General features: G+C 36.5%; 2 long non-coding RNA genes across 2 annotated transcripts; one reads left to right on the top strand and one right to left on the bottom strand.

The window, feature by feature from the left end:
• Positions 1 to 1,325: 1,325 nt before the first annotated feature.
• Positions 1,326 to 3,586, bottom strand: LOC132633870 (uncharacterized). Its single transcript, XR_009579892.1, has 3 exons — positions 2,877 to 3,586; positions 2,486 to 2,535; positions 1,326 to 1,618 (listed from the first exon to the last, which is right to left on the bottom strand). It is a non-coding gene; the product is annotated as an uncharacterized LOC132633870 (long non-coding RNA).
• Positions 3,587 to 5,147: 1,561 nt separating this feature from the next.
• Positions 5,148 to 10,778, top strand: LOC132631145 (uncharacterized). Its single transcript, XR_009578814.1, has 3 exons — positions 5,148 to 5,959; positions 6,455 to 6,504; positions 10,580 to 10,778. It is a non-coding gene; the product is annotated as an uncharacterized LOC132631145 (long non-coding RNA).
• The last annotated feature ends 10,862 nt before the right edge of the window (positions 10,779 to 21,640 follow it).

Genomic DNA, 21,640 nt, shown 5'->3' with positions numbered 1-21,640 from the left:
TGTTGGCAATAGAGTTGGTTGCTAATGATATTGTGAATTACAAGTAGCAAAGGAGAAGGGACAGAAAAATCTCCTACAGTAGGATATGAGAAAATCAAAGGGTGAATAAAGGAAGGGAAAGGAGTATGATAAGAAACAACATGACATAATGTGCCTAAAGTGTTATAAGTTGGATTAAGGGAAATTGTGAAATGGTTTAAGCGAAACGATTAGAACGAGCTGGTTACTAGAAGACAGTGAATTTAAAGAGAACGAACAAAAGGACGGGCACCTTAAGTTTGGGTTGTAACAGAAGGATTAGTTATGAGCTATATCACTTAAAAGGGCTAGTGCGTAAGATGACCTATGGGTCTCAATGAATTTGTGGCAAAGAACATTATGACAAAGGCATCTATCCTATGGTGAGATAGTTATAAACATTGGAAAACGAAGGGAAATTGACCTTCGACATTATGAGGTGATACGACAAGCATAGACGTAAGAATTAAGGTAAGAGGTATGGACCAAAGGACAAAAGAGGGGCGGAAAGTTCAAGATAGCACTTCGTAATGTGATGCAAAATGTGAAACAAATTTGAAAAATGGGCATATGACAGAAGAGAGGAATTACCTCAATGTGATGATAGGGGTGCTATAGGGAGAACTACCTATATAAGTGTTCACTCACGATGTGATACGAGTATTTACCTCAAAAGAGTGCTCTTGAGAGATTCATTATGGGACATGATTAACATGGGATAAAACCCCTTAAAAGCATCATGTATTTTAACCATTGACCATATATAAGTGAAGCGAGAAGAGACACCCGAAGAAGATTCTAACGATAAGAAGAACGTTCCTGATTAGTATGTAATCGTGAGAGGTCAAGAGATGACATGGTATCCGTATGTAACAAATGATTCACATGGTTGATTTAATAATGTGGGTATATAGGTAATGACTATACGATTAACATTATGGGAAGGAGTAACGATGAGGACGAAAGGTTTCTAGACTAGTTGCGCCAAAAAGAGGGGGGGGGGGGGGGATCGACGAGTTCAAGTATCAAGGAGAATCATATCAGGAGAGGGACTCACTTATATCTCTTGAAAGGATATTCCTGAGGTGTCAAGGAAGTATTGCAGCAGAGATTCATTACTAAGAAGGAAACTCGTTTTCAACTTGTCACACCCTAGCAATGGTAGGGCATGACGGGCACCCGACTCTCATCAGAGTCGAGCGAACCCTTAGACATTCGCTCTATTAAAACCTGTCATTTCAAAAACTTTTAAGAATATAAAACTTTTACAAATAGAAATCATTATCTCTATAACGATTATGAAAACTTTCAATCAATAAGTACTTTAGACCCATCTAAATCATCTAAAATACATACTCTTTTAAAATCCATAAATGACTCAACTGATATCATTTCGTCGACATCTCGATAAACATTCCACAGGACACTGTCTGCAGAAGTCTCTAAGGAGTGAACTCCATTATGAGTCAGGACAGGGCCCTGACATACCCGTAATCATACATATCTATACATGACTCAACACAGCTCCAGAATGAGGTGGAACTTGTCAATCCCAGCTGACATCTAAGCATCCTAGCTTAACCTGCCAAACAATCTGGGACTGCGGGCATGAACGCAGCATCCCCGGGCAAAAGAACGTCAGTACGGACAATGTACTGAGTATGTAAGGTGGTAACAAATCATAATCATAATTTTATTTAGGAGAGAAGAAATCACAATCTAACTCAATACCTGCAGCCTTCGCTGGAAGAAACATCAATGTATACATGAAGTCTCAAAACAATATTTAAGTAAATAATGCAATCCAACACACATTCTTTAAGTAAATGATGCAATCTAACACCCATGCCGTTTCCGACATGTTAACAAAATGGTCCCTTCGGACGGCCGCTTCCGGCATAATAATGATGGCCCCTTCGGGCAGCCGCTTCCGACTTAATAATGATGGCCCCTTCGGGCAGCCGCTTCCGGCTTAGTATCACAATCATGTCAACAAAAACTTAATCCACAAATATCAATACAAAGAGATGATGCTATGGAATGTAAACATAAATCGTAAATGAAATGAAATAGTAAAATCTCGCACCCCCTTCGGAGTGGTTTTGAACATCCAAATAGTAAAATCTCACACCCCCTTCGGAGTGGTTTTGAATGTCTAACTTTATGTTTCCTTTAGTATAAAACTAATTTCCTCGAAATCATTAGTAAAACCATATACACAACTCAACTGGCACCTTATGGGTGTTCCCATCGGAACAGAATAGGAGTACAATATCAATAAGCCATCACAAGAAACATTTAGACCTTACTCGTCTAAGAGTGAAATCATATGGAGTATATATAGAATGAATAGCGCAAGGATCATGAATCACATTCGGAACCTATGAATATAGTTACCCCAAAGTTCATATCATTCATCACTTACATCTAGGACATGCCAAAAGAAAGAAGGGACAACTTTACATACCATTGCCGCTTCTCAAGTTAACCATAACTTAGGTCTCGGGCTTCACCAATCTACAAACAATACCAATTATGCCAATAATCAAATTAGGATACTCTTTTAAATCAATCCTTAATTACTTAGAAATCTAACGATATTCAGGTAGCATCTTTCTTAAAAACTTAATAATCCTCATGATTCCAATTTAGTCAAAATATCAATCCCAGTACTAATATCAATATCAACAAATACATGCCCAAATAGAATCAAATCCATTCTTAAATCACTTCCCAACAGCCCACATGTTAATAGTAACAATTTATCCAATTTCCGATATAGTTTTCGTAATTCTCGTCCCACAATATAATTATGACCTGGATGAATTTAAATATACGTAGGAGAGGAGAATTATTACCTTATATGCCAAGAAATAATCTTTTTCCTCCTTACTTCACTTCGAAGAAAGCCCGAATTCAACAACACGATAAGACGGAACAACGAGATTGAAGCGACGTGCAAAACCCGTAAAAAAATCGAATAGCGTCGTTGCTTAAACTTCCAAACACTGAATGTACTAGTACGTTTCTGCCCATATCCTTAAATTCACGATGCAACTATATAAATTAGCAGCTGCCCTCATCTTTCAGAAGTGAACTTTCACGATTTAAGTTGACAAGAATGAACATATATTTATGTCTCTACACTAGCAAAAACGTTGCTGCTATGGTTCTTTTATTGGAAGGGAAAACATTGGTGCTATTGATCATATTATAGCATAGTCTTGTATGAGCAGCCCATTGTGAATTTGATATGAAAAAAGAATGACCAGCACATAGTGCTTACATACGTGTCAAGGAAAGTAATGGCAAAAGAATGAATATGCCTTTTATATAAAAAGAATAAGCGGTGCTGCAATTTCCCATAAAGGAAACTTGTTCAATGATAACAATATCAAGGACAAACACTAATCAAGGTTAAAATAATCTAACACCAATATTTAATGAATACATACATATCACTTTTGTAAATTCCATTAGAACAAGTTGCTGCATGTAACGTTTTCCTCGTGAAAAGGAATTACAACACCTTCATTCTACTTCAAACTTTCTCCGGCCAAAGTAATCTCCATATAAAAACCTTGCAAGTGGATTATGGGACCCACTTCTTCTTATTATAATGATTAGTTCCCTACAACAGTAGGTGCCACCAATTACATATAATGCAATAGTCATATGATGCTTATTTCCATGATTGGCACGTGGAATGAAGGTTTGGCACCTAACATTATCCCATAGTTGATTATTTAATCCTTTAATTCCGCCTATAATTCAATATTTAACTAAATACACACATAATTAATTTTTTGATCTCAATAAATTTAAATAGTAGATTTTTTTTTTTACGCCCTTCATATACGCATTATCATGACCATGTGATATAACACTAGTCCAAAAATACGGGGTATTATAGCTTGGACCGTATTTCACTCAAATAAATTTCAAATCTCGACGAAACTTATTTTCTTCGATTTGTTTAACTTTAAATCCTTACGGTACATGTGTACCATCACTTTAACCACCTATAAGCTTGGGGGATAACCTCGTGTCCATTACTAATATCATTTAACTCGCACACTTTCTAACGCATGAGAATACGAGATGTAACACAACTACTCAAAGGGAATGTTAAGATAATGCACGTCAAAGGATTAGAAGGATAACTCCAAACAAGAAAAACTCGACGTAAGCTTCAAGTATAGATGGATATAGTAAGTTGCAGTCAATTACGAAAGTAGCTGAATTATGACCACTTTCTTTGGAATTCAATATTAACAGATGTCAAGTGGAAAATGGCATTAGGATAAGTAAAGAAAGGCACAGCACGATAGAGGAGTTTGAGTTACAACTGATTCATTATGAGATCACCATAACCAGTATACTTACAGGACTAGTTTAACATTCGAGGACGAATGTTCTAAAGGGGGAAGAATGTTACATCCCGTGTTTTCATGTGTTGGAAAGCGTGCGAGTCAAATGACATTAGTAACGGAAACGAGGTTATCCCCCAAGCTTATAGGTGGTTAGAGTGAGTATAGATGTATCATAAGGATTAGAAGTTAAACAAATTGAAGAAAATAAATTTTGTCAAGGTTCGAAATTTATTTGAATGAAATACAGTCTAAGCTATAACATCCCGTATTTTTGGATTAGGAAATTGAACCATCCAATATGAAAAAATTTACCCGAGCCCGGAGAATTTGGTCATATTCAAGCATGAAAATCAAGAACTCGGTGTATACAAGGAATGAAGTCCCAAAATGATTTAAGACGAAAAAGTGTGACGACGATGATTGAAAATAATATTTTATGTGTGGCAAATGAGGTTATGAACTAGTGTTATATCATATGGTCATGGTAATGGGTATACGAAGTATGTTAAAAATAACTACTATTTAAGTGAATTGAGATCAAAAAATTAATTATGTAAGTAATTGGTTAAATATTGGAATAACGTGGAAGAATAAGGAATTAATTTTGATATTAATTATGACTAAAGTGTATAAGTACTCGTGGTGGGCTGCCACTTGGCCTTAGTTGAACAAAGAGGTGGCACTATATGGTGTAATGGAATTTAATGAGTCATATGCACTTATTAGTGCATAATGACACGTGAAAGAGAGGATATAGCAAAAGAAGACTTTGGCACTTATTCTTACCATTACATTTCATATTAATTCTTATTAAGAATTGGTACCCAACAATCACAATAACGTGATTTACATTTCATACATGACAACGTGAGTTCCAACATTGTGAAAGCGTGGTATAAATTTCCTCAATAATAATACACAGATTTTGGCGCATCACTTCGATCTCGTTATTCCATTTTGTCGTGTTGTTGAATCCGAATTTTCTTCAAAGTAAAGTAAAGTGGAAGAAGAGTACTTCTTTGCATATAAGGTAAGAATTCCTCTCTCCAAGATGTATTTGATTTATCCAAGTCGTATCTACATTGCTAGATGAAAGAAATACGAAAATTATATTGGAAATCGGATAAATATATTTCCACGTAAATAATGGAGAGTTGCAGCAAGTGGGTGGTCTTCATACATATGAGGTGATGTGGCAACATGTATTGATGAGAATTTTGTGTGTGCGTCAAAGGGCACCACGTGTAGAACACAAGATATACATCAACTTTGAATCATTATCTTATATGACTAAGAAGTCATTTGAAGCATATGTTTTGTATAACATTATTTTGTATTGAGCAGCTTATGATTTACTCTTGAGGAAGCAACAATATTTTGTTCTCTTCTTATTAAGGAGACAGATTGCGTTTCTTTTAACAAAAGAAAGATATGAAGTGATACGATTGAGGTAAGCTCAAAAGACGACATAAAGGTTATATCCATGTCATTTTCCTCCGAGTGATAATAAATTGGAGATTTCTTCGAAGTGAAGTAAGATTGAGGAAGAGTAGTTCTTGGCATATAAGGTAAGAATTCTATTATTCTTGTAATATTTAAGTTTATCCCGGTAATAGCTAAATTGTGAGATGAGAACTACAAAATTAATTGCGGGAAATTGGATAAGTTATTGTTGTTGTTATGTGGGCTGATTCGAGGTATATTTTTGGGTTGTGTTGTGGCTGGAAATTATTGGAGTAACTTAAGTATATTGTTGTTGTTGTCATTGGTATGTATTTTGAAGGAAAGAAAAAAATTGGAGAAGTGTGTTTGGTAATCGTATCCGGGCTCGTCGTTGGTCGTGAAATGTTTGTGGTTTGCTGTTACTACATGGTACCTTGTTATTGATGTATATATACTTGCTGGATTGTCTGATTATTGTTGTTGATAGATGGAGTTTGGGGAAAATGAGAAGAACGGGGGAGGTGCTGCCCATTTTGTTTTAGGATAAAATAAAATTTCATTAAACGATTAAGAGAATAGTTTGTATAATTAATGATAGTATCATTGTTGTTATCATATAGACCGTGGAGCCAATACGAGTTGAGTTCTTGAGCCGTTGAGCTAAGACCAGGTATGTTAAGGCTATTCCTTCTTTCGTTTTTGACATGGTCCATATGAAACAAACAGACGACGAACGTATAAACTCCAAAGAAGCTCTTATTCTTAGAGATACTAGAATGACTAATGTTCTTGATTTCCAGAAGCTATTTCATTATATCCTGATACATGTCTATGATTCCTAAAGTCCAACAATATATTCAAATTACAGTTTTATTTTCACTACGTAAGCCTCAGCACTTGGGGGCCAGTCGATGATGCATGCTGAGTACTTTTGTACTCATATTTTTTTCTTTTCTTTTCTTTACTTTTGTACTTTCCGATGTTGTTAATTAAAGACTTCCTAATGAGGTTAAATATTCTTATATTATGGTCGCTTGACTCAGGACAAATGGGTATCCATCACTAATCCATAGGAATTTGAATTGTGACATTATCTGACACAATTTTATAATAATTAACATGAAATATACATTCAACACACATGTTTAAGTTTTCACGTAAAATTGACGACTTTTTATACTTCAATCAAAATAGATCCAGACCCTGAATATGAGAGTTCTATAGTTCAAATGGTCGCTCTTGAACTTTGTTTCCCTTGACAACAAATTATTTCTAGCGCGTTGCTCCTGATTTTAGGTTTCTTTGTTAATTATAAGAAAAGATTGTCTACACCAAGAAGTGACTATAGGTTTTATGTTTTGTTTCTTTTTCCTTTTCACAATAGAAGTACAGAATTAATGGTGTTGTTTGCTTACGATTACGGAGTATGTATGTACTAGTATTTTTACTTTAGAAGATGAGAAACAAGTACAGATATTCCTTTTGAAGCTTAGTAGGCGTTTTCCATAGAAACCAAAAAAAAAAAAAAAAAATCACTTTTTTTGAAATTTTTGGAGTTGGAGTTGTCTTTGGCCATAGTTTTTGCAAATAATATTTGATTGTTGAAATGTACTTTTCCTAAAAAATATGAAATATGATTTATACCCTTAATTTCTAAAAACTAGCAAAACCACCCAAAGCAATTAATAAACATAACCGGTGCCAGAAATATAACAATTATACTTTAGATCAGCTTATGCAGTGCTCAAAACTAATAGTTTATTTCCATCGAAAGACTGCAACTGGGAGGCTTACTGGTGTGCACAAAAAATATAGCATCTCTAAATATGATTTTGTTATAAAATTCTCAACTTCTTCTTTTCTTTTAGAGGTTTTCTAGCACATGATGTTCAATGTTGTTGGAGTGAAGAGCAACATAAGTGGCATCTGACCAGTGAAAAAAGTTATATGAGAGCAACATAAAAACTTTTGGGGTAAAAACTGAAAAAAAAAAAAAAAAAAACAAAAGCAAAGATCCAAACAGAAAATGGAAAAAGTGAAAAATAAGGTTTTGGTTATACTTATCATTTAGGTCAAATCCAACTATGGAGAAAGGGGGAAACGAGGCCACAAGGGTAGAACAGTCATTTTGAAAGTGAAATATGCAACGCACGCTCTAGATGATCAAAACCCATTATTCAATTGCTAAATTATCCCAAGATTAGGCCAAATTTGGAATTAAAGTGAATCCCCCAATTTTGGGTATGAACCCTAACTTTCCAATCCTCAAATTAATCACTAACAATGGAAGATTTAAGCCTATTTACAATGAATCAATCAAATTCTATGATTAAACTAGTCAATTTCACAATCAATTTCTATTTAGGAAGTCTAGAAGTCATTTCGAGAATTTATCATAAAAACTCATCTTCCCTATTTGATTTTAATGGTTTCTACCATGATTTAGAGATTAAGAAAGATAACTGCAAGACAATTAATGAAGTCTAATGGTTAGAAAACTTACCACAGAAGGATTTAGTACAAGAGCTATTCAATTCGCCCAAAGTATGCTTAGAGAGTGATGATAGAAATGTTTGAGGATTTTTAACTTAGCAAATATAAGAGAATCTACCCGACACTCGCCGCAGCGGTCATATTTCTGCTACACTGTATCCGGCACATTGTAACGACCCGTTTGGTCATTATTGCATCTCTGACACTTTTGACCCTTTCCCGAGCTTGGTTAGCTCACTTTTGACCCAAGGGGACCCGTTGACACGCTTTTTGAGGTGTTTAGATGTTACACCCCGTATCTTCGAAGAGCACTTATCAAATTTGAAACATATGTACGTTGAGTTAGAGTTAAGTAAAACCACTTTGGAATATAAGGAGCAAGCATTATTAAGTATATTTAATGAGTGAAGGATGTATATAAGGTATACCGAAAGGTTTTATAAGGAAATGAGTGGAAGAAATGAAGTAGTATAACTTTGGAGAAAGGATAGGTAATGTTTTGTGTGAAAATTTTGGTCCAACTTGGGGGACGAATATTTCTGAGCATATGAAGTGTTTTAAGGTGAAACAAAAGCCTAAAATGAAATTCATCGAGTCTAGTTTCCAACGCAACAACTGTTCATCGATAGGACATCGGAGTAGAGAATTATGGACGTTACAAGTCCAGCTAATAGAGCTACAGTATGTACGCGTGTTATGGACGCGTGCTACAGTAAAATGCTACAGTGACCCCGACCCGAATTTGACCCTTATAAAAAAGGTAAGAACCCCTTTTTTTTCACAAGATTTCGCTGGAAAATTCCAGAAAATTGAAGAGAGAAAGTGAGGGAACCAAAAGTGTGCAATATTTAAGTCGTGGAGTAGTGGTTTAGGTCAGGGTAACGCATGGTTATGATTCTAGTATTGTTTTGCGGGAGATTTTAGCGTGGATATTGAGGATATTGTTGTCTTAACAAGAAAAAAAGGTATGAATCTTTCTCTTTTGGTATTATTTAAGGCTTATTTTCGGAGATAAAGCCGTTAAATAGTTGTGTAGTAAGTTGGTTAGTTATGAAAGTTGGAAAATAGCGTGTGGGCTGTTCTATGTAATACTTTGGTGTTGGACATGATGTTATGTATGTTGGTATTATTATTGTTGTTGTTGGTTGTTGAATTGAGAATTCGGGCTAGGCATATAAACAGGGGAGGTGCTGCTCGATTTTCGGCAGAATATAGAATAGTATAATTTGAAACTTGGTACAAGTGTGCAATGAAGAGGCTAACGTTAGTATAAATCCTCTTAAATGTAGACTTGCGAGCTCCGACACATAAGCGTAGCTACTAGGAGGTTGACCAGGTATGTTAAGGCTCGTCCTTTTCTTTCAAAGGCATGATTCCTATGGTATGATTCCATAAGTGTTTTCATAACCTCCTTGATTTCAAAGCTAGAAGTTTATGACTCTTAAAGCTTCTTATGATGTTAAGAACGAGAATTTTTTTATGAGGATTACGTTGAGGATGATTTTATGCTTAAAGGTCTCAAATATGATTTCAACGATGATATGAAAATGTTAAGCTATTTCATGATTTTCTTGATTTATTTCATTGTTGTTGATCTCACCTTATAAATTGTTCCTCCAAGGTGGGATAGAGCGATAGTTTTCGTTTGAACTCCTATGCATGCCATGAGTATAATATATGCATATGGCTATTTTGTGACATTACAGAGAGCTCTATTATTTCATTTTGATTATGCACTGCACTTATTTTCATTTTTCATGTATATGTAAGGCACAGTTGACAGGGGGTGTGCTGTGGCCTTTGTTGTGTATATATATAGCACAGTTGACAGGGGGTATGTTGTGGTCTTTGTTGTGATGTGTATATGTATGGCATAGTTGACAGGGAGTATGTTGTGGCCTTTGTTGTGATGTGTATATATATGGCAGAGTTGACAGGGGGTGTGTTGTGGCCTTTGTTGTGATGTGTATATATATGGCACAGTCGACAGGGGGTGTGTTGTGGCCTTTGTTGTGATGTGTATATTTATGGCACAGTTGACAGGGGGTGACGCTGTGGCCTTTGTTGTGATATTTCTATGGATATATGTGTTTCTTTGATATAGCTATAATGATGCATTTATTTTGCCCATTCATTGACACGCCTCAAATGTTTTCCATGATTTTATGTATATATTGATTTCTTGCCTTACATGCTTAGTACACTATTCGTACTGACCCCCTTTCTTCGGGGGCTGCATTTCATGCCCGCAGGTACAAACCCTCAGCTTGGCTACCCTCCGGCTTAGGATTTCTGCCTAACTGTTTGGCTCCATTGTCCCGGAGCTGGAGCTGTTTTGGTACAGATCTTCTTATATAGACTTTGTCATACTCCTAGAGGTCTGTAGACATGTGTGGGTTATGTATATGGTTTGGTCAGCTATACAGATGTAGTTCGTTTTGGATATTCCCGTGTATATTGGTAGCCTTGTCAGCTTGTGTATTTTGTTATGTTTGGTTAACTGTGACTCTTCAGGAGACAGGTTCATTCTGATATATGGCATTATGAGTCTACAACATGTTTTACATATTTCCACATTATCCTTAGTATCAGTCTGATTATATCTAACAAGTTTGTATACGAGTGTCCAACTCGGACACTAATCATGGCCCATCGGTTTGGGTCGTGACATTAGATTTGATTCGGGTGACTTTTTGTGAAAATTGAGCTTAAAGCGAAAAATAGTTGACTCAAAGTTGACTTTTGGGTAAACGGACCTTTTTCGAAAACCCTTTGATTCTGAGAGGTCCGAGGTCATTTATAACTTGTGTGCATATTTGGTTCGATTCCTAATGCACTCGGGTGCATTTTGGGACATGGGTTGCAAAGTTAGTTTTGAGGTATCAGGGGTTGACTCGGTCAACGAGACCTCCAATGGGAATTTCGAGGCAACGAGTACGTTCGTAGCGTGTTTTTATGTATATCTGCATATTTGGTTTGTGTTCGGGAGCTTCCGGGTTGGTTCCGAGGGTCGATTTCAGGTTTGGAAGACACCAGAAAAATCTAGTGTCTGGTGACTGGTTTGGCGCCAAAGCGGCAGCGTGGAAGCGTGGGCGAAAGCACGGCCGAACCGCCGAAGCGGTGGCCGTAAAGCGCTGGCCTGCCGCGGAAGCGGCCGACGGACTAGATTTTCTTTTTAAAAGGCCCTAAGTCTTTCATTCAATACCCACTCCGGAATAGAGCTTTCGGGAACATTTCAAGGCATTTCTTGGGGGAGAATCATTGTGGTAAGTTCTTCCATCTTCATTATCATTCCTTATTCCATTAATCACCATAGGAAAATCTATAAAATGTGCTAGTTTCTTTAAGAACTTGTGGATAAAAGAGAGTTTTTATGAGTTCTTCTTTCTAGGCTTTTTAATGATGAAATTGTTTGGGTTATGCTAGATGTGATGTATCTAAGGTTATTAATCATATATCTTCCATTATTAGTGTTGGATTCTTGAATTTTAGAGTTAGGGTTTGTACCCAAAATTGGGAGTTTTGCTTGGATTTCAAAATTGGATGAGTCCTTGAGTCAATTTAGCAATTAGTTGATGGGTTTTAATCACCTAGTGCTTAATTGGATAATTTACCCCCGAATTTTCCATTTTTCCCTTGTGGGCCCGTTTCCCCAAATTCTAGGGTTGGATTTGACCTAAATTGAATGATAGCGATATTAGTATCTCAACCAAGGGCTGTAGGCGTAATTCTTTCAAACCCAGCTATTTACATATTCTTACCACTAACAGTTGTTATAGCTCGTGGCATTTCTCGATGGATCAAGGACGCATAATCGTGGATTTAACCTTCTTCGAAGTGGATACGAACATGGTCATCTGATTATCGGTTTAAATTCCTTAACTTTATCATCATTTCATACATATTTATTTATTTCAAGTCGCTAACAAGTTCTTTTTTTAGAATGTGGTATTTAATGAGATGACAGGATCGAAATCTTGCATCATATGTTAAATCGTGGGGACAATTGTAGATTTAACTTACATCACAACAGGATGTGAATTTGGATGTGGAATTATATCTCTTCACGAATAGTTTTGTGGATGTGGACAGAAATGTGGATATACATTTCTACATTACAAATTGTGAGAGCGGACATGGATTTATATCTCAATTATAAACATTATGGATATTGTGGACGTCGAAGTGGAATTATCTTTTTACATTATAAATGTTGTGGACGTGGACGTGGACGTGGATTTATCTTTCTCGCATTATACAATTTGTGAAAGTGGACGTGGACTTAAATTTCCATGCTATGAATCTTGTGGACATGGACAAGAAGTTCTACAATATAAATTTTTTAGAAGTGGATGTGGATTTATATTTTTTACCGTGGATGTGGATGTGGAAGTGGATTTATATTTTTTACATTATAAAATTTGTGGAAGTGGACGTGGATTTATTTTTTTTGCAATGTGGATATTGTGGACGTGGAAGTGGATCTATCTTTTTACATTATAAACATTGTGGACGTGGACGTGGACGTGGATTTATCTTTCTTGCATTACAAAATTTGTGGAAGTGAATGTGGATTTATATTTTTGTACCGTGGAAGTGGATGTGGATTTATATTTTTGTACCGTGGAAGTGGATGTGGATTTATATTTTTGTACCACGAAAGTGGACATGAATTTACATTTTGTACCGTGGAAGTGGACGTGGATTTATATTTTGTACCGTGGAAGTGGATGTGGATTTATATTTTTGTACCACGAAAGTGGACATGGATTTATATTTTTGCACCACGAAAGTGGACGTGGATTTATATTTTTTTTGCACCACGAAAGTGGACGTGGATTTATATTTTTGTACAGTGGAAGTGGATGTGGATTTATATTTTTGTACAGTGGAAGTGGATGTGGATTTATATTTTTGTACAGTGGAAGTGGACGTGGATTTATATTCTTGTACCACGAAAGTGGACGTGGATTTACATTTTTGTACCGTGGAAGTAGATGTGGATTTATATATTTTGTACAGTGGAAGTGGACGTGGATTTGTATTTTGTACCACGAAAGTGGACGTGGATTTACATTTTTCGTACCATGGAAGTGGAAGTGGATGTGGATTTATATTTTTGTACAGTGGAAGTGGATGTGGATTTATATTTTTGTACAGTAGAAGTGGATGTGGATTTATATTTTTACACCCTGGAAGTGGATGTGGATTTATATTTTTGTACAGTCGAAGGGGATGTGGATTTATATTTTGTACAGTGGAAGTGGATGTGGATTTATATTTTGTACCGTGGAAGTGGACGTGGATTTATATTTTTACCGTGAGTGGATGTGGATTTATTTATTTTACACCGTGGAAGTGGATGTGGATTTATATTTTTGTACAGTGGAAGTGGATGTGGATTTATATTTTTAGATTTCCTTAAAATAAACGTGGATGTGGATTTAGCTCTCGTTAAGGTGGATATCAATGTCAACTTAATTCCTCTTCAAGTGGAAGCCATAAATTTAATTCATCTCCAAAGTATGTTGGGGATTCAACTTTCAAACAGGGGTTACAAGTGTAAACTTCTCCAACCCTGTCTTATTTACACATATATTTCTTTATTGCTAACAATTGTTTTTAGCTTGTGGCTTTTGACAATATTAAAGTTGGCATCACACATCAACTCGTGGAACTATTTCTTCGGCAGCGAATTGGGGCAATGCGTTGGGAAGGATAAGCAGACTTCCCGACACGAGTCAAGGATCTACCTCGAACACTCGTCTCTAATCACAAGTATTCTACCTACATTCCAGCAATTCAATTTTCAGAATTCTCAAGTTCTATCATAATACCCAGTGTCATCATAATTCAACACTGGGACAATATTTTGCAAAGATTCGCACCAATCGGGATTCGTTAGTCATAAGGTGTCATAGTTATCCCAGAACTACACTCGACCTGATTCTCGTGCAGCCCGAGATATGTAGGCAACTCAGAGACCGGAGTTCGGTCATAATCCTCTCAAGTTTCCTTTAGCCGGGACAAAATAGGCTATTGAGTCAACGTCTTTGCCCAACAACTCTTTTCATCATTACCGGGCAAAGAGGGACAAGTTGTTGACACCCAATTTTGTCCCGCCTCTCCTCCGAAATACCTATTTACGCTTCTAATATTTTTTGAAAATTTAAAAATATATATTTATATTTTTTACTATAATTATTAGCCTCTTATCAATACCGGCGTTTCATTATTCTATTACAGTTACTAACCATCATTATCATCATCATCATCATCATTATTATTATTATTATTATTATTATTATTATTATTTTTTTTTTTTTATCATTTCGGCATTTTACCAGCTTACGCACACGCATCGCATTTATCTTTGCATAATTAAATAATAGTGTTTATCGCACGGCTATTACAACGCCATTTTTTATTATCTGAGCACTAATGATTGCATATTTTATATTGAGTAATATTTTAACACAAGTTATTTAAATAGGTCTTTTATTTAAATGTAGTAGCTCAATCAACTCATAATATTTTCGGACCAATTCACAAAACCAGTCCACATTTTAATTTACCAGCCCATTTTAATTCACCCCAACCCATTTTAATGCCCAATCCACATTTCAAATACCAGCCCAATATTTCAAAACGGACCAGTCCAACCCAATACACTACCCGACCCGACCGCCCCTTTCACTTAACAAAGGAACCCCATTAGGGTTTCCTTCATTTTCTCCTCAGCCACGCCGCCGCCCCCCATCGCCTCTCTCTCTCCCCCTCGTCTCCCCCCACGTTGCCACTGCCACCCCTACGCCTTCCTGTTCCCCACGCCACTGTCACCCCCACTTCGACCTTGTCCCCCCGCTCCTCTCTCTCCTCCTTTCGAACGAAAACCCTAATCCACCCTATAAATAATCCGATCTTGAATCGGTTAGAGAAAAAAAAAAAAAAGGGGAGCAAGGCAAGAATCCCCTTACAAGAAATAAAACGAGTTCTTGAACCCCCAAGAAATCCCCTGCAATGTATTTTTTTTAGCTGTCACAATATCACAAAATATCGAATCAAAAAAATACTCAAACAATTTTTTTCGTCTGTTCTGTGGTTGTTGTGAATCCGAGTTTCGCAACCTCGAATTTGAAGTGTTTCGAGTGTATATCGAAGGCTTCATACCCACTTCGCTGCACCCGAAGAAGGTGTCTTAATCCCCTTCTGTTTATTTTCATCTATTGCACTTTTTGGCTTCTTAGTTGTTATGTCTTAGCATTAGTTTATCGGCTTCATGATTTAGCACATTATTAGGTTAATTCAGTTTGGGGTTTGCGAAGAATGTTATATGCTGGTCGGATTGGATAAAATGCCTATGTCTTAATCTTGCTTAGTTGTTAACAATGTCTGTATGCTTATGTCTTGACGTGATTTAGTTTCATTTCAGTTTTTTTTTTCTTTCTTCTGCGGCTGATTTTCCTGCTGTTTGATCCTCACTCGCGTTTAATTGATATATGTGATCAAATGAGCTAGCTATGGTTTCATTATGTTTTAATGTTTGGTGCGTAGTTTTCAGCTCCTGTTTCTGTTTGTTCAAAATTAGTATCAACAAACACGACAACAGCCACATCAATATACCTAGTTGAATGTTTAAATTAGTATGGGATCGGTTAATTAAATTTCATAGATATTTAAGCTTTACATTGGCTATGGTGTGGGTATGAAATATGGAAACAGTCTTTTGGTCCTCTGTTTTGTTTAGCTGTTATATGAGTTCATCAGCTGCTTACAGATGAGTTTCACCTTCTCTACTTTAATGTGTCTGAATGAGATTGTGAATATTTGAGCCTAAATACAGGCACTGCATTTTGTTTATACCCTTAGTTGAGTTTATGTACCAGTTCGAACTGCTAGGACCATTTTAGTTTTGTTGTTGTTGCAAAACATGACCTTAGGAATTCGACATTAGTAAGTTAACTAGTAAAGTTTTTGTCAGGTTGTTTAACGTACAAAGAGGATCTTGTGTTTGCTCCTGTTTATTCCTATACCCATGTTGTTTGTTTACCAAATTGCTCTTCTCCGTGATCTGCTGGTCTAAGCCCAGCCATGGAAATGTTGTGTTGGGCTACTAAAGTGAAGTATGCCTAGCTAAGTTTTCAGGATATCATCAGACTTGCTCGACATGTTGTTTGCTTCTGTTTCAAATGTCGCTGTATGAGGTCCTTGTCCCATCTGTGTCAGAGGTGCCTGTTTGTCCCATGTTGTGTCGGTATCTTTGTTTATCTTTCGCTTAAAGCCTGAACCTTTTGTCGTTAAACCTGCGAAACTGCCATGTGGTCTAGAATGAGTCTCATAGTGCATGTCCTTACTCGTCTCCTCCCCAGAAATATCATATTCCTCTTATGAAAGGTAGCTTGCATTGCTTTGAGAGATAAGAGTATAGTATGATAATTGAATTTGAGATTTACTTGTTTGTATTGTTCTTTTAGTGCTCTATGTCTAATTATAGAATGATGTACTCAGATATACCTGAAGTATACAGTCTTGTGGTGCCCTTTGGTATAATGTGACTTGTATATTTAAGGTATACCGAGGTATACTATTTCTAGGAATGCTGATCCAAATTCTTTGTATGACCTTACATGTTTCGATTTAGGTAAGATTTGTCATTGCACAAGATTGATGAAATTTGGGAAGTTGGTGATTGTTTAACTAAGTTTGAGTCTTGTGTTTTTCGCTTGTCTGTTTGAAGTGTATATGTTTTTTCTCTCTCTTGTCTGTTGAAGTTTGGGGAAGTTCTTTAAGACATTAAGGCATAACTAAACGACGAACAGGCCTTTATTAATTTGGAAAGAAGCAGAGATCGATAAGATATTGCCCTGGTGATTACATGTATTTGATCATGCTCAGTCTGTGCCATTGCTGTCCACTTTTCTTAAGATTATTGGTTGTTAAACATTTGAGAGTCGGGTAATGAAATGAAAATCCAGTAGAGGATCACAGACGTTTAGTGTACTCATTTAAAATACTTCAAAACGTGAGCTAAAATCTGTGCGATTATGTATACATGGTGTTTATTCAAATGTACATAGTATGTACACAAGACGCTGATTTGCTTGTTTTGAATTTTACATTATATATGGCCTTATGTATTGATTATACACTAATCTTTTTCTTCTGTTTTGTGCATGACTATCGCGCACGAGTCCCAAGGACTCGTCTCCCTCCGCATTTGGTGTTGGGTTAAAGCCCAACGAGATAATCTTCTCGAGTCATCCCTCATTCAATCCATCCGCAGCAAATAAGAATGCTAGGCCGAGGCCCATATAGCAAAAACAGAACTGCAGTCCATTTGAGGCTGTGTTAAAAGTTTCTGGGCCGAAGCCCAGAGGCAGAAAAGGATTGCAGTAGTGTCCCAAATGGGCCAGATCCATTTAACAACAGCCCTTCTTAAAAAATGGGCTGAGCCCATTTTAAATTATCTCCTCCTTTATTTATTTTGTGCATTTAATTTGTATTATGCAACTAACTCTTTGTTTGTTTTTATTTTATTAGTTTATATAAATCCTAATTAATTAGTAGGTTTAGTTTTAATAATGGGTAGTTAGTTCAAGGAAGACTAACAACTAATTCCATAAGCTTTATTCTCTCCTTTCCATGTTTTATTTTATTTGGAATAGTTGATTTGCAAATAGCATGACTATATATTTCGAGTTAAGAGAATCATATTTTATTCTTACTATCCTAGAAATTTCAAAACATTACTAATATGTAAATATAAATTCAATTATATTTTATAAATGGTTCCTCAAGTTTAAATCAATCACGCATATTTTAGCTAAACGTAGTTAATAATAAATAATAAAAAGGAAAAAGAAAACTCACTTCCTCTTGAATCCTATTCATAAGTCTAGATTTTTCTACATTGCTATATTCATATAACATAATTTATTCAAAGTTCAAAATTGCTAAATCTCTTCTCAAAAGCTATTATTTACGGGCAAATCATTATATTTCCTACAAGTTTTATCTTAAATAGCATTTACTATATTTCATATAAGGTCTTAGCTTTAAATAGCATTTAAAATCCTCTTTTATTCAAACTATCTTTTATAAGTTTTATTTCTAAACAACACTTTATCTAAAGCCTTAGTAATATTTACAAGTTTTATTTAAAATGGTTTTCAAAGTCCTCTTTTATATAAATTCTCACCTTCATTAGTTAACCTAAGTTTGGCCGGATAACCGTAGTTAGCGGATTCTAAAGGATGCCTAACCCCTTCCCTTTAGGATAATATAGAGCCCTTACCTAGAATCACATTAGTTAAGCAGACTATTAACAGGGGTTTAGTTTTAACTATACCTTAGTTAAAATTTGGGTGTCCTAATTCACCGTTAAATTAATTAGGTGACGACTCCTTAAATAAAACCAATAGGAATCTCCAATATGTTGTACTCCGCTTCAACCCAGTTTAAAATGGGGTGTAACAGCTTGGCGATTCCGCTGGGGAATTTAGGCTCTAACCATAACAGACTTAGGTTAATAGTTAATTTGTTGGATATTTTGTTTGTTTTTCTTTTTTGCCTTTATTATTGCTTTTTCCTTATATGTTTTTGGGTATTTTTATTTTATTCGTTATGTAAATTTTTTATGTAATATGTATGTTATTGCTTTCCTTAAATTGGCATTCCACTCATACTTCTTCCACTCCTGGAAAACTCACACATATTCACACACTTAAAGCGGCTTCGTGGTTCGCGCCCGTGCACTACTAAATTACCCCTTTAGTTGGATTGATCTAGTGGATTTAGTCGATCGGCGGTGCATTCGACGGCCACATACTTTCCACTCCCAAGTTGTCCGCTTGGGGGAGCCTTGTGTCATAGGAAAACCACTCTTAGTCTACCTAGGTAGAGCGAAAACCAAAACCTTGTAAGGACATGCATCATTTTAAACCTAGGAGGCTTAATACCCTTGGTGTATTAAGTTCATTAGTCAACCTTACCAAATGTCCAAATAAGTCTATGACTCTAAGTGACACTATTCACTATCTATGTGCATTATTTGAAGGATAAAATATGCGGAATATGTGGACCTACTACTCTATAGATAAATATTTCAGGAAAACTGACATTTTGTTGCAGGATTATCGTGAAGCATCCAATTAATGCCGGAGGTTTGAAGACAACCAAAGGGAATTAGTGGAGTTGAAGTATTAGATATCCTGGATTAACTTTGAATTGTATTATTAACTGGCATGTAATAAATTTTTATTATTCTTGTAAATTAGTTTTAGGAAGAGTTATGGAATGATACATAAAAGACATGTTTGTCCTTCAACTGTTCCTTAGGCCTACCTCTGGCATAAAGAGGTCTCTTGCATTATAGAACGCGATGTATTATGTGCAATAATGTGTTTATGTGCAATAACATGTCCTTACACTATACTGACTCGTTTTCCTTTTTTTTTTTTTCTTTTAAACTCATTTTCAAAACAAAAAAGGTTGACTTGTGCTTAAGGGGAACTGGCGGAGCATCCATATTTCACACGGTCTAGAGCCAAGAAATCAGACTCTGACTCATCACTAATCACCTGGTTAACTAAAAAGACTCGTTCTAAAATGGAGCAAAGTTTGATCAATGCAACCAATTCATCTGAGCCATCTCTTAGTTTACCGATCACGAGTGATCCCATATCCTCTAATGAACCAGAAACACATTTGGAGATCATTGCTCGTCTGGAGCGACGAGTTGCTGAATTAAGTCACATGGTACTTCAAAATCAGTCATTTTCTCAAACTCCGCCACATATGACTCCATCTCACGGGGTTCGTCAGACTTTTCCTATGCCACCTCCATTCCCAAATTTGGATGAACTTAACCAAGCAAACTATTTTACCACTTCTCAACCAGCTCATTCCGAACCCATTGCCCACCTAGTTACTCAAAATGCTCCTCTTTTGTTTACAGCCGCCTCTTCAAAGGCTCAGTTCATACCGCCGACACATGATATTACCAATACGCATCAAGTTCCGCCGGTATATACTTATACCACAGCTCCACCCATGACACAAACCCAAGGACACTGTCGCACAGATGTTGATCATTATGTCGAAGTCGAAAATGAGGCAAGGGCAGTTAATGATGAAATGATAAATAGAAAGCTCAAAAGTTTGGAAGATGCCATGAGGAGTTTGCGTGGACTCGGTAGTAACCAAAGCGTGAGATATGAAGAGTTATGTGCATTTCCTGAGGTAGAATTGCCACCAGGTTACAAGATTCCAAAATTTGAGAAGTTTGATGGGTCGGGAAACCCTTTCTTCCATCTGAAGGTCTATTGTGAAAAGTTGATTGGTGTGGGGAAGAACGAAGGGATAAGAGCCAAACTATTTAATCATAGTTTGAGTGGAAAAGCTTTGGAATGGTATTCCAAACAAGATACAACCAAATGGCGTACTTGGGATGACTTGGCAAATGCTTTTGTGGATCATTACAAGTTTCATGTTGAGATCGCTCCTGACAGAATCTCAATTACAAAGTTAAAGAAGAAGTTACCGACTCATTCCGAGAATATGCTATACGGTGGAGGGAAGAAGCATCTAGGGTGCACCCGCCCATGGAGGAAACAGAAATGGTTACTTTCTTCATTCAGGCACTAGAACCAGAGTACTATGAACGTTTGGTGACAATGGGCGGAAAAACTTTTGCAGAAGTGATCAAAGTTGGGGACATGATCGAAGATGGCATTAAGACAGGGAGAATAACAAGTCTAGCAGCATTGCAGTCTACTAGTAAGGCCATACAAACTGGTGCTCTTGGAAATGGAAAGAAAAAATAAAAGGACGCGGCAGCGGTAATGGCTCTAGGAAGCACCTCATACCACCACCAACAACCTCCGCGATACAAGTCTAACGCTCTCCACTCACAATATTTCCAATATTCGTCACATCTATACAACCAAGCTTTGTCATCTTACCCGCCTCAATCACCACAAATTTCCTACCCCGTCTACAACACACAGCCAACATACCGAGCTCCACGACCACCAACATACCCAGCTCCACCATCACAATCTCATCATCCAAACAATGCATTCGCACCTCGCCCAAATAGACCTTTCCGCAATTTTACACTATTGGGAGAGCCATTGAGCGTTGTTTTTGAAAGACTGCAAGCTTCAGGCTTAATATATCCTGTGGAAGGAAGAATTCCAGATCCATTACCTAGAAGTTTTGATCCCACTAAAACGTGTGCATATCATTCGGGGGTAAAAGGCCATTCCACTGATCGTTGTTACGCATTGAAACACAAGGTTGAAGATCTTATT

This window comes from Lycium barbarum, chromosome 3, assembly GCF_019175385.1.
Source record: "Lycium barbarum isolate Lr01 chromosome 3, ASM1917538v2, whole genome shotgun sequence".
NCBI lineage: Eukaryota > Viridiplantae > Streptophyta > Magnoliopsida > Solanales > Solanaceae > Lycium > Lycium barbarum.
This window is presented reverse-complemented; position numbering and strand designations above follow the sequence as displayed.